Raw genomic sequence first — 13,128 nt, forward strand, 5'->3', positions numbered from 1 at the left:
AATGAACAGTGTCTGTTCACTACTTTTTTTCATGGAGAGTGTTGTCTGTATGAGCAGCAGCTCCTAGGCTAGGCTAGGTCTTTGCTTGGAACTTCAAGGAAGTGAAATTTGAGATGTGCTTAGAGGAAGCGTTCCCAAATCAGATTAGTGTCTTGGAAACCAGCGTCCGACTGTCAGCGTCTGCATTCTAAGTGCTAACCAGGTTAGACACATTTGGGCAGTGGCACAGTGATGTGTTGGAACATGCCTACTACTTGATAAAAAGAGGGAGGCTGCCTGGAAAACAGCCTGGATACACTCATGGTGGACCAGGGAGGCGTCAGGAAGTGAAAGTGGAAAGAGAGGAGGTGATGGAAGGTGAGAGGAAAATAAATGTAGCATGTGTGCACTTCGGATCGGCAATACAGTGCAAAGAATGAAGATCAAGGTCGTGCAATAGAGAAGCATATGGGCATGTTACGACAGAGCCACAGAAGGAACATAAACACGCACAAGGCAAGGAAGGTGCTGAGGAGTCAGGACGGTTGTCTCTCCACACAGGGCTCTGGAACAAGAATCATCTTAGGTTGGATTAATGGAAACACAGCTTCTGGAACAGGGAAAAAGCTGCACTCTGCATGGTTAGACCATTCCTAAGTAATGAGGTTTCCTTTAAGGAATATCATAATGACAACAGTTAGCCAAATTAAGGCGAAAGCTTCAACCCCTGGCTTATCCGGAAAGGTGGACTTCTGAGTGATGGAAAAAGAATTGGACTTGTTAAGTGTGGTGTGGTCTCACATGCCTGGAATCCGAGTGCTATTGAGGCAGAGGCTAGAAGATCTCTACAAGTTTGAGGCCAGCCTGGTCTACATAGAAAATTCCAGGCTAAAACCCTGTCTCAATTTTTTTTAAAAAGTTTTGATTTTTTTTTTTTTTGGCTTTTTCTTTTGCTTTGTTTTACAAAGGAAGTAGACTTGTCCTGGGTGGGCTGTAGCAAGACCTTAGAACAGATGGGTAGGAACTTTAGGCATATATTTTAGCTTAGAATATACATAGGTCTTGTAAATATAAACTAGGTCACCTGCGTGACCCTGTGCCATTATTTAGAATACAGTACCTTAGAATAAAGTAGCTTTACTGTCTAAGCAGTTTGTTGGAAAACACAGCAATTAGCACTGTCTAAAAGACTGCAGATAATAGATTCTTGAAATTCAAGGGTTCCCTTTGTCCTCCACAGTTCTCTTGGGATGCTGGAGATGAGGCCAAGACTTCGCACAAGCACAGCGAGCACTCTACCACAGACCCATAGCCCCACCTTTTGGCACTTCTGAAGAGACTCTGGTGGAACCAAGTCAGGCAGTGAGTGGCACAGAATTTAATCCCAAGCACTCAGGAGGCAGAGGCAGGTAGATCTCTGTGAGTTCCAGGCTAGCCTGGTCTATAAAGTGAATACCAGGAAGAGCACCCGACTGCTCTTCCGAAGGTCCGGAGTTCAAATCCCAGCAACCACATGGTGGCTCACAACCATCCGTAACGAGATCTGACTCCCTCTTCTGGTGTGTCTGAAGACAGCTACAGTGTACGTACTTATAATAAATAAATAAATCTTTAAAAAAAAAAAAGTGAATACCAGGACAGATAAGGCTGTTACACGGAGAAACCCTGTCTGGAAAAACAAAAACAACCCCAATCCCCCCCAAAGAAAAAGTCTCATGCTATAGAATTCAGGTTGTCCTTGAACTTACTTGCCTGTTTCCTTCCCCAGTGCTGGTTACTGTAATGGATGCTACTACCATAACCACCTCTACTACCTACGTCTCACCATGTCTGAATTTACCGGAGTGATTATCTGATCTTGTGCTTATAGATTTACTTATTAAATTTTGAGGGCAGGCCTTGCTGTGTACTCCCTGCTGGCTTCAATCACCATGAGAGATAGCCTAGGCAAGCATCCTACCAAATTACATTTGTCTTCAGTCCCCTAAGTTATTTTGCTTTTGGGGGAAAAAAAAAATCAAACAAAAGTAGGCAGGCCTGACTGAGCTGGAGAGATGGCTCAGTAAAAAGCACTTGCAGAGAATAAACATGGTTCTTTTCCCAGCACCCATGGTGGCTCACAACCACTTGTAACTTCAGTTCCAGGGCATCCAGTCCTGGTCCTCTTTGGACACCAGTCATGAACCTGATTCACATACCTATGTGCAGGTACTCATGCATGTACATTAAATAATAGTATTTTTATAATACAAAATATTTTAAAATGTAATATAAAATAATACATAGTAAAAACAAGCAAACAAATGAGAGTATAGATGGTCTCAATAAAGAACTTTTTTGTTTTGCTTTGTTTTGTTTTTTGGTTTTTCAAGACAGGGTTTCTCTGTAGCCCTGGCTGTCCTGGAACTCACTCTGTAGACCAGGCTGGCCTGGAACTCAGAAATCTGCCTGCCTCTGCCTCCCAAGTGCTGGGATTAAAGGCGTGTGTTATCACGCCCGGCAATAAAGAACTTTTAAGATGTTAAAATTGGATCCAGATAGTCCTGAGGTGTCTTCTCTCTACATCATTTTATTGACATTAGCAACAATGTTCTGAATGGTGGCTTTTACTTAGGATATTCTTGTGCACCTAACATTTGTAGAGCATGGATGGAGAGAGAACACAGTTACTAAAGAGTCTGGGTTCTCAAGCACAAGGACGTGTGCTTCATTTTCACAACCCACACGAAACCCCAGATATTGCCAAGTGTGGACAACACCTGGCTTAATTTCATCACTCAGGAAGCAGAGGCAGGTAGATCTATGAAAGTTTGAAGCTAGTGTGATTTATACAGTGAGCCAGGAATACACAATGAGGCACATGTTTTACATTTAAATCTATATTATTATTATTATTATTGTGAGTGTGTACTTGCATGAAGATGCTTGCAGAGTCTTAAGGTCTCTTTTTTTTTTTTTTTTTTTTGGTTTTTCGAGACAGGGTTTCTCGGTGTAGCCCTGGCTGTCCTAGAACTCACTCTGTAGACCAGGTTGGCCTGGAACTCAGAAATCCGCCTGCCTCTGCCTCCCGAGTGCTGGGATTAAAGGCGTGCGCCACCACGCCACGCCCAGCTGAGTCTTTAAGGTCTTAAGAGAGCATCGGATCTGGATCTCCTGGAGCTGAAAGCTGTGGTCTATGTTGTGCTTTGAAAGAGCAGCAAGGCCCAGGCGGTGGTGGCGCACGCCTTCAATCCCAGCACTTGGGAGGCAGAGGCAGGCAGATTTCTGAGTTCGAGGTCAGCCTGATCTACAGAGTGAGTTCCAGGACAGCCAGGACTACACAGAGAAACCCTGTCTCAAAAAAACCAACCAAACAAACAAACAAAGAAAGAGCAGCAAGTGTTCTCGACTGCTGAGCCATCTCTGCATCTCTCTTTATGAGAAAGGGTTTCATGTAGCCCCTTCTAGCCTCAAGCCTGCTATGTAGCTGAACTCTTGACCCTCCTGCCCACACTTTCCAAATGCTAGGATCAGGCATGTACTGCCATGCTCAGAGCCAAGTCTACTGATTCAAGAAGCCCCAGTTCTCCCATCTGTAAGTAGGAGCAATAGCAGCCATTATGGCATACCATCGTTGTGTGGGGATTATTTGATACACTATTTCTTTCCTCCAATACTTAAAAATCAAAACCCAATGCCTTTAAATGCTAGCTAGGCAAGCAAAGTTCTATCTTGACGTTATTTGATATTTTAAATATAGAATATACTTAGCGTATTCTGATCAGAATGTGGATTCATAGGGCATGACAGCATGTTCATGTCTGTGATGTAGACTGCTTTACAGAAATAGTGACTACCACACACCTCCCTTCATCCATTTTAGCTGTTCACTAAAACGGCATTAACTTAGTCCTGGTTATCTTAGAGAAAGAAACCCCTGAAATGGGGCTCTGAGGGTCCCTGCTGCTGAAGCAAGGTAAACCACCTCACTTCGCTCTCCTTCCTGTTTTTTTTTTCTTCATGCTTTAATCATTTTGACACCAGGCTGTACAAAAGTAATTTAAAATTAACATGTCTGACACTTGGAGGCTGGCAGAACCGGATTCTGAACCCTGCCCCCTCTCTGGGGCAGCCAGAACCGGTCTTTCATTGGCTACTGGTCCTGCAGCAGCTGATGGAAAGCCCAGGAAACATATCCAACAATTAATTTGCTAATTTGGTTTTCTGTCTAATTTGAAACCAGAAAGCCTTCAATCACCCAGGAGCCTGGCTCTCTGGCTCCAGCGTTGGCTTCTGAAATGTCCTGTCTTGCAGCTCTCAGAAAAATAAGGAGAGGTTTACCTCGTCAGGTATGTAGCATTAGCCAGTGCTGTCCGTCAGTGGCTTCCTAAAGGATCGTAGTTTACAAGTCAGGTTACCAGAAGAATTGGGAAGAACACATTCAGAAAGTGTTCAGTGTGGTTGCACTGCTTCCTGAACCATGGGGAATTTCCAGACCAATACTGTGCTCAGGATTTAGAAGAGCCAGGGTTTCCTGAGTCTCACACGGGTTCCTAGCTTAGAGGCAAGCGTGGCTCTAAACCATGCTCAGCCACCCTGGGAACCTTCTTGCTGACTTCAGTGGGAAGAGGCACAGAGGACTTGTGTGAGGCTGGGGAAGGTGGCATTGGTGTCGCATGGGAAGCCAGACCTCAGGCAGCCTTCCACAGACCCTCAGAGGCTGGCCTTTCCCCTCTGGAGAGTTCAGCCAAAAGCAAGCGGCAGGTTTCCCTCTCCATTATGCTGCACAGTCCGCCCCTGCTGCCACTTGGAGTCTGCTCAGTGGCTTGACTTACTTCCTGTTTTCCCACCTCGGGCAGGTTGAGTTCCTCTGCCTGACTTCTTAAACCTTATATAATCTGGCTGCACCAATCCCTATTTTGAACTGCTCATTAGTACATATTCAAATTTGGCAAGACGAGTTGTTCTCAGAACATGCTGCTCTGTCTCTGCCTCCGAATCCTTTTCCATTCCCCTGCTGACTTTCTTAGGTGTGCTCCATTCCCGTGCTCTGTTTGCCTCCAGTCAAATCCTGTCTGAACCTCGAGTCCCGCCAGTGTCTTATTTCTTCCTTTTAGATTTCCTTAGCACCAAGTTTTTCTTCCTACCTTCCCTTGGGTAACAATGTACCAAGCTGTTGTTTGTTTTGCTTTGCTTTGTTATTTTGATTTTTTTCAAAGCAGGGTTTCTCTGTGTAGCCCTGGTCCTGGAACTCACTCTGTAGACCAATCTAGTCTGGCCTGGTTAGGGAGTACACCTGTTTCTGCCTCCTGAGTGCTGGGATTGAAAATGTGCTAAAAATTTATTCCTTTATTTTTATTTTTAGATTTAAGAGCACCGACTGCTCTTCCAAAGGTCCTGAGTTCAAATCCCAGCAACCACATGATGGCTCACAGCCATCTGTAATGGGATCTGATGCCATCTTCTGGTGCATCTGAAGACAGCTACAGTGTACTTAGATATAATAATAATAAATAAATCTTAAAAAAAAACAAACCCAAGAAGTCATGTGGTAAGAGTTAGAGAATCCGAGCACACACAGTTGGCACAGGAAACACTCAACTTTGGTATAAACATTGGCATTCAAACTACATGAGTATTTATATCACATCAGCTGGAAGCAGAGTTCAGTGGTCATGTATGCTCAGCAAAAATGAGGCACTGTGTAGGGTAGAGGTGGCGCACACCTTTAATTCCCGCACTCAGGAGGCAGAGGCAGGTGGGTCTATGTAAGTTTGAGACCAGCCTGCTCTAAATATCAAGTTCCAGGGCAGTCAGGACAGTATAAAGAAACTGTGACTCAAAGAAAAGGAGGTGGAGGAAGAAGGGGAGTGGGGGAAGAAGAAGAAGAAAGAGACTCTACCCCTGAATTCCCCCTAGGGAGGATGAAAGGGAAGAGAGGAAGAACTCACTCTTATCACAGGAATGACCTTATCAGAGCATTCCACCACCCAGCCTGCCCCTAAGGCAGTCAGAAGGCAGGCAGGGCAGCCTGTTTCTCCTTCTGTAAGTCGTAGCATCATACAGGTGTGTGTGTGTGTGTGTGTGTGTGTGTGTGTGTGTGTGTGTGTGTGTGTGTGAAAATTCCTGGTCACTGCAGGTGCACGGATAGAGTAGTTAGATAAAACTAACTATAGATAGAACTGTAATTAGGACAGGCAGTGGTGGCGCACGCCTTTAATCCCAGCACTCGGGAGGCAGAGGCAGGTGGATTTCTAAGTTCAAGGCCAGCCTGGTCTACAGAGTGAGTTCTAGGACAGCCAGGGCTATACAGAGAAACCCTGTCTCGAAAAACCAAAAAAAAAAAAAAAAAAAAAAAAAGGAAGAAGAAGAAGAAGAAGAAGAACTGTAGTTAGCTGACGCAGAATCCTGCCCCATGCTCCTGCACCAGTGCGTTCTACCACATTTCTGGAATAGTGCTTAGAAGCCAGCAGGGTTCAGTTTATGAAAGAGTTGCTCTGATTGTGGCCTAGGCCCAACTACAAAATTAGTAAACTGAGTCTTCACCCATTTCCTGCATCTAGCTCTAGTGCTAAATGATGTGTTAAGTTGTGGTCCCCTCCCAGGCACCCATACTTCAGAGAGGACCAGATGGGAGAGGAGTGTCATCTCAGGGACTCCAGCATCACTTGACAGGCAAGCTGCCCAGAGCCATGGTTTGGGGAGAGCATCATCCCATAGATGGCACTGTATGGCGCTCTGCGTCCCACATACACATCAGTAAAAATAACGCTTTCAAAACTTAAATTGCATAAGATCAAGTTTGGTTGGCTCACACCTTTATTCTGAGCACTCTGGAGGCAAAGGGGGGTCCTTGAGTTTGAGGCCAGCCTGGGCTACAGAGAGAGAAACAAACAAACAAACAAACAAACGAAATGTCTCGGTGTAAAAGGGGCAGGTGTGTGTTTCTGAAGGAGGGGAGGAGGCAGGCAAGCTGAACTGTGCACTTATCTGAGATTAGAGAATTCCAGATAACTGCTTCAGTGCCTCTCAGATCTTGGACTGTGTTAACCAGGTGCCTAAATCTGCTGTAAATCTATTTGTAAACAGAGCCATCTCTCTAGGTTCCCGCTGACAGTTACTCATTAAAGCTATGAAGCCTTTAAGCCTCAGTGGAAATGTTCATATCAGAAGAGAATGTTTACCAAGCTTGCTGTCTCGCCCTGCGATCCCAGCACTTGAGAAGCAGAAGCAGAAGGATAGCTTTGAGTTCGAGGCCAGCCTGGTCTACACAGCCAGGTCCAGGCCGAGCAAAGGGAAGGCTGTGGTTGTAGCTCATGTGATAGGATGCTTGGGTAGCATGGAGGAAGCCCTGGGTTCGATTCCCAGCATGGCTTAAAACCAGAGACAGGAGGATCAGAGCAAGCTTGAGGCCATCTTGTAATACATGGGACCATGTCTCCAGAAAAGGGGGGGGGGGGATTAAAGGGCTGGAGAGATGGCTCAGTGGTTAAGAGCACTGGCTGTTCTTCCAGAGGTCCTGAGTTCAAGTCCCAGCAACCACATGATGGCTCACAGCCATCTGTAATGGGATCTGATGCCCTCTTCTGGTGCATCTGAAGACAGCTACTGTGTACTCATATAAATTAAATAAATCTTTAAAAGAGAAAAGAATGACATTGCAGAGTCAGGTGTGATACAGAGCTGAGCTTTCTTCTCTCTGTGAACTTCAGCTGGAGGATTGCTTCCAGTTCAAGGTCAATATGGGCTGCAAAGTGAATAGAAATCAAAACAGCAAACAAACTCAAGCAAGACCCAGGCTGTGGCTCAGTCCACAAAGCGCTTGCTGCACCAACACGAATCCCCAGAACCCACGTAGAACCCATGTATAAAAAGACAGGCACAGTGGTACACACTTAGCACGAAAAATGTGGTACACACTTGTCACAGGCATCACGGTGCACACATGTCATTGATCCAGCACTAGGGAGGCAGACAGACAGGCACCAGGGACTGCCGGTCAGTAAGCCTATTTGGTGACCTTCAGGCCAATGAGAGACTGTATCAGTCAACAGGGTGGGTGGCTTCTGAGGCACAGCACCCTCCGAGGTCCTCCAGCTTCATGGCACATGTGTACACTCACACCCATGCAACCCATGCATTCACATACATGCACTCACACATAAGTCCACACACAAAACCAAATATCAAAATGTTCATTGGCATTTTCTGGCAAGAGATTCTGACTTATGCTAATTCAAATGAATTAAAGACACAGAAATAGATGTTTGCTATTTGGGCTTCTTTCTTGTTTGTTGTTTGACATCGGGTCTCCTGACAGATTGGCCTGCAAATCCGAATCTCCCCACCTCCTGGTGGTCTTGAATTCATCCCTCGAGTGTAAGGACTGCAGGTGTGCTCTAACCTGCCTGGGCTTTTTGATTCAGGGTCTCTCTCTGTTTCCCTGGCTGTCCAGGAACTCCCTGGGTAGACCAGGCTAGCCTTGACCTCGCAGAGAACACTGAGACTAATGTCATGCTGGCTTATCAGGCTTCTGTGCTCCAGGGAGAATCCAGGGCTCCAAGCGTGCTAGGCCTTGTCTGGGTCATGTGCCACCCATATGAACCCATATGAAAGTCAAGGCCAACTTGAGGGAATTAAAGTCTCTTCTTTGGCTGGGCGGTGATGGTGCACGCCTTTAGTCCCAGCACTTGGGAGGCAGAGGCAGGTGGATTTCTGAGTTCGAGACCAGCCTGATCTACAGAGTGAGTTCCAGAACAGCCAGGGTTACACAGAGAAACCCTGTCTCGAAAAACCAAAAAAAAAAAAAAAAAAAAAAAAATTTTAATTGAAAAAAGAGTCTCTTCTTTGGATTTTGAAAAACAAAACAAGTCTCTAGGCCTGGCGAATGAGCTATCTTAACCCTGCCCCAGGTTATTTCTCTTTTTTTCCTCTTTCCTTTCCTTTCTTTTCTTTTTTCTCTTTTTGGTTTTTCGAGACAGGTTTTCTCTGTGTAGCCCTTGCTGTCCTGGAACTCACTTTGTAGACCAGTCTGGCCTCGAACTCAGAAATCCTCCTGCCTCTGCCTTCCAAGTGCTGGGATTAAAGGCGTGTGCCACCACTGCCTGGCTTTTGTTTTAATTTTAATTTTATTTTATTTTGGTCTCTTTTTTTCTTCTGTCTCCCCACTTTTGGGGGTTTGGTTTGCTTGTTGTTGTTTTGGAGTTTGTTTGTTTGTTTGTTTGTTTTGTTTCATCTCTGTGTAGCCCTGGCTGTCCTGGAACTCACTCCATAAACCAGGCTAACTTTAAACTTGAAGACCCACCTGCCTCCTAGCATTGCGTTGTTAAAAAAATATAAAAATTTCAAATTTTTCCTCCTGTTTGACCTCACTATGAAATACAGACTACTGACTGCCATGATGCTCAGAGTTCACAGGGAGGATGGGGGCTGGGGTCTGTGCTAACTCTCAGGGAGATAAGTGTCTTGTCTTAAATGTGCCCTGGTAAAGTGTGGTGGAGTCAAGTGTTAAAACTCCAGTCTTTTGACTCCAAACACTTTATTTCTTCTATCAGAGTTGCTGTTTCAGTTTCCAAATTAGAATAACTACCTCCTCCCCTGCCCCCTCCCATAAGTATTCACTTCAAATCCAAGCAACCCCTAGATGCCCTGTGAAACCACATCTGTCATATAAAAGGGAGAGAAAGCCACAGTACTGTTGGAAAGGCTGCTTGTGAAGTTAAACTTAAAACCGAAAGGCAGGCAGCTGGCACAGGTTCCTAGGCAGAGGTCCTGAAAGTTGGAAGCCTCAGTCACTGCCGAAACAGGATCCCCTTCTAGCCCTGGGCTCCCATACAAAGAATTCTGAGACTCTGAGAAAAAAAAAAACAACAAAAAACAGTGCAGGGCTCGATAAGCAGGGACATTTATCAATCCCCGGATTCAAACAAGAGAGAGATGGAACTGCTTCCATTTCTCAAATTTGATTCTTTCTAAAAGTTAACTCTCTGCTCTTCTTTCCTGCTTCAGTTTCTAAGATAGGGTCTTCCGGTGGAGCCCAGGCTAGCCTTGAACTTTTCGCTTTCCTTTTAGTTTTTAAGCAATTTTTAAAAAACCCATTATTTTATTTGAATGGTGTTTTGCTGCATGTGTGTCTCTGTGGTGTGTGCGTGCAGTGCCCACACTGATGCCCTGGAACTGCAGCTACAGATGGTTGTAAGCTGCCTTGTGGGTGCTGGGAATTGAACTCCGGTCTTCTAGAAGAGCAGCCAGTGCTCTTAACCACTGAGCCATCTGTCCAGACCTGGCCTTGAACTAAAGCTCTGGGTGCCCTGGAACTTGCTTTGTAGACCAGGCTGGTCTCAAATTCACAATGATCCTTTGGCTTCTGCCTCCCAAGTGATGGCATTAAAGACATGCACCACCATGCCTGGCCTTAAAGGTAAGTTTCAACCTTGACAAATGAACACCACACACACAAACACACACACACACACACACACACACACACACACACATCCCACAAACACATACACACACACACACCAGAACAAATATGTTTTGGCACTGTACATAGACATTAAGCTTGATGATGTATTATGCATAAAAAATTGCGCAAAGAGAAATGTTTCCATCAGTGAAATAAACTTAGATTGCACAAAACAGAAAAAAAAAATGTTTAAAAGGTTATCGGGGGCTAAAGAGATGGCTCAGTGGTTAAGAGCACCGACTGTTCTTCTGAAGGTCCTGAGTTCAAATCCCAGCAACCACATGGTGGCTCACAACCACCCATAATGAGATCTGATGTCCTTTTCTGGTGCATCTGAAGACAGCTACAGTGTACTTACATATAATAATAAATAAATCTTTTTTTAAATTACCAGGTTATTTATTTCTTGCATGTGCATATGATAACATGATACACTTACATGGGACGGTCAGAGGACAACTTGCAGACTTTGTTTTTTTTTCCTTTACTGTGTGGGTCCTGGGGATCAAACTTAGGTCAATAGGCTTGGTGGCAAGCCATTTGTGTCATCTTGCTGGCCCCAAATGGCTAAACTAATCTTGCTTCTGCCTCCTGAGTGCTGGATTTAAAAGCATGCAAATGATTTTGTTGGGGGTTTTGTCCTACTTTTTTTTTTTAAGATTTATTTATTTATTTAATGTAGGTGAGTATACCACCTTTGCTCTCTTCAGAGGGGCATCAGATCCCATTACAGATGGTTGTGAGCCACCGTGTGGTTGCTGGGAATTGAACTCAGTACCTCTGGAAGAGCAGTCGGTGCTCTTAACTATGGAGCTATCTCTCCAGCTCTTGTTTTTATTCTTCAAGAAAGCATCTCATATGTAGTTCTGGCTGGCCCAGAACCCAGTATGTAGATCAGGTTGGCCTTAAACTCACCAATGAGCCTCTGCCTCCCAAGTGCTGGCATTAAAGGCGGGTGCTACCACGCTCTGCTATGTCTGAGTGTTTTATTTGCATGTTAAGTATGGTTACCAGGTGCTCGCCGATACCCATGGAGGTCAGAATAGGGTGTGAGAGTTCCTGGGACAGTTGTGAGGCACCTTGTGGGTGCTAGGAATTGAACTCCTGACTTTTGCAAGATCAACAAGTGTTCTTCGTAATCACTGAGCCAACCACTCTCCTTAGTCCCCTCCTGATCATCCGCTCCTGATCAGGGCTTGGCTCCTTCTTCTCTGTATCCATGGGAATTGCTCCCATAATTAGCAGCATCCCCTGCCTGGAACACAAACAGGCAAACGTTCCACCCTGGTAGCTGCTGCAGGGAAGGCTGGCCGATTAGATCTTTCCTTTGAGAGGCACCCCTCAGATTTGAATGTGGCGCCCACATCCTCCCACATCCGGTTTACCTGAGACACAGTTCACTAAAACCTCCCCGACTGGAGTCACTCTGATGGCTCGCCAAGTTTATCCCAGCACTTGGGAAGCAGAGGCAAGCGGATCTCTGAGCTTGGGCTATGCAGAGAAACCTCGTCTTGAAAAACACAAACAAACAAAAGAAAAAACACACTTAATCGCAGAAGGAGCTCCCTGGCTCCCTGATCTCCTAAATTGACTAAATTGAGCAATTTAGGGGGAGAGCACCGCCCCTTTCCTCTCCTCAGTCTACAGCCCGCGGGTTTTCGATGATGAAAGCCGAAAGCTGGAGTCTTCATGGGTGTCATCAAGTGATCAAATGCCGGAGGTGGGGGGGGGGGGCTTTGAGGAGTAAAGGGGATCGAACATTTCTACCACACATAAACATTAACTGCAAATAGAAGTGTGAAGAGCAGGGAGCCTTCTCTTCAGATTTTAGAAGTTTCAGTAAGATGGGCTAGCACCCTCCGGCCCCTCCCTGGAGACGCCTGGTGCTCTTCCACCCAGGGCGGGGCGTCTTCTTATCTGGATATAGCTAGGATTATGTGCACCATTCAGACACTGTGGGGAGAGACAATATCCATTTTCCTTCCAACATCAAGGCAGCCTTTTAAAGCTTTATCCGGACTTATTTTGGTTCCTGCAATAAAAAGGCGAGGTGGGAGAATTATGTCTAACAAAAATAACGCCATTGTGCGCTCCGAGTTTCCCACTGCAGGCCACTTTTAAAGCATTTTGCTGTCACCTCCGCCGCCTCACACGCATTCAGGCAGGTTGGCAGTGAACAAAGAGAACTCACTTCACACATACCAGCCCTAAACCTCCACTCTCCGGACAAAAGTGTCCCTCGGCAATGTTTTGCTCCTGGCTCTGCTGAAGGGCCATTCAGTCACTTCCAGCCCTCTTTCTCTTGGGAGACAAAGGCACCTTTGGGCTGAAGTGACACGGGAGAGTTAGAATCAGATTTGTTATCGAAATTGCAGCCCTCAATTTTAGCAAGAGGCTCAGTCTGTCTACTGCTACCACAGGAAGGCAGCCTTTATAACCCTGGAGCACTGGGCCAATTATGCACCTGCAAATATACCATACAAGACATTTCAGGTTCTGAGCACTTTGAAAACCGATCCTTAAACAGTCTCGAGGGACCCGATCCCCCACGTCGGGGATAAAGGCTGCTTTGGAATCTGCTATTGGCACCAGAAAGCGTCCTCTGAAGTCACTCAAAAGCCATTTTTATTGTGCATTGGCAAACAAAGAGCCTCATCTCACCAAAACAAAGTCTGTTACCAAATCAGGGTGGGAAGTCAGAC

At 45.6% G+C, this 13,128-nt stretch overlaps 1 long non-coding RNA gene across 1 annotated transcript; it reads left to right on the top strand.

Annotated features, from left to right (window-relative positions):
• Window positions 1–205: 205 nt before the first annotated feature.
• Gm12974 (predicted gene 12974) lies at window positions 206–5,493 on the top strand. The gene is made up of 3 exons (NR_168140.1): window positions 206–357; window positions 1,220–1,341; window positions 5,324–5,493. It is a non-coding gene; the product is annotated as a predicted gene 12974 (long non-coding RNA).
• The last annotated feature ends 7,635 nt before the right edge of the window (window positions 5,494–13,128 follow it).

This window comes from Mus musculus, chromosome 4 (assembly GCF_000001635.26).
Source record: "Mus musculus strain C57BL/6J chromosome 4, GRCm38.p6 C57BL/6J".
In the NCBI taxonomy this organism is placed as follows: Eukaryota; Metazoa; Chordata; class Mammalia; order Rodentia; family Muridae; genus Mus; species Mus musculus.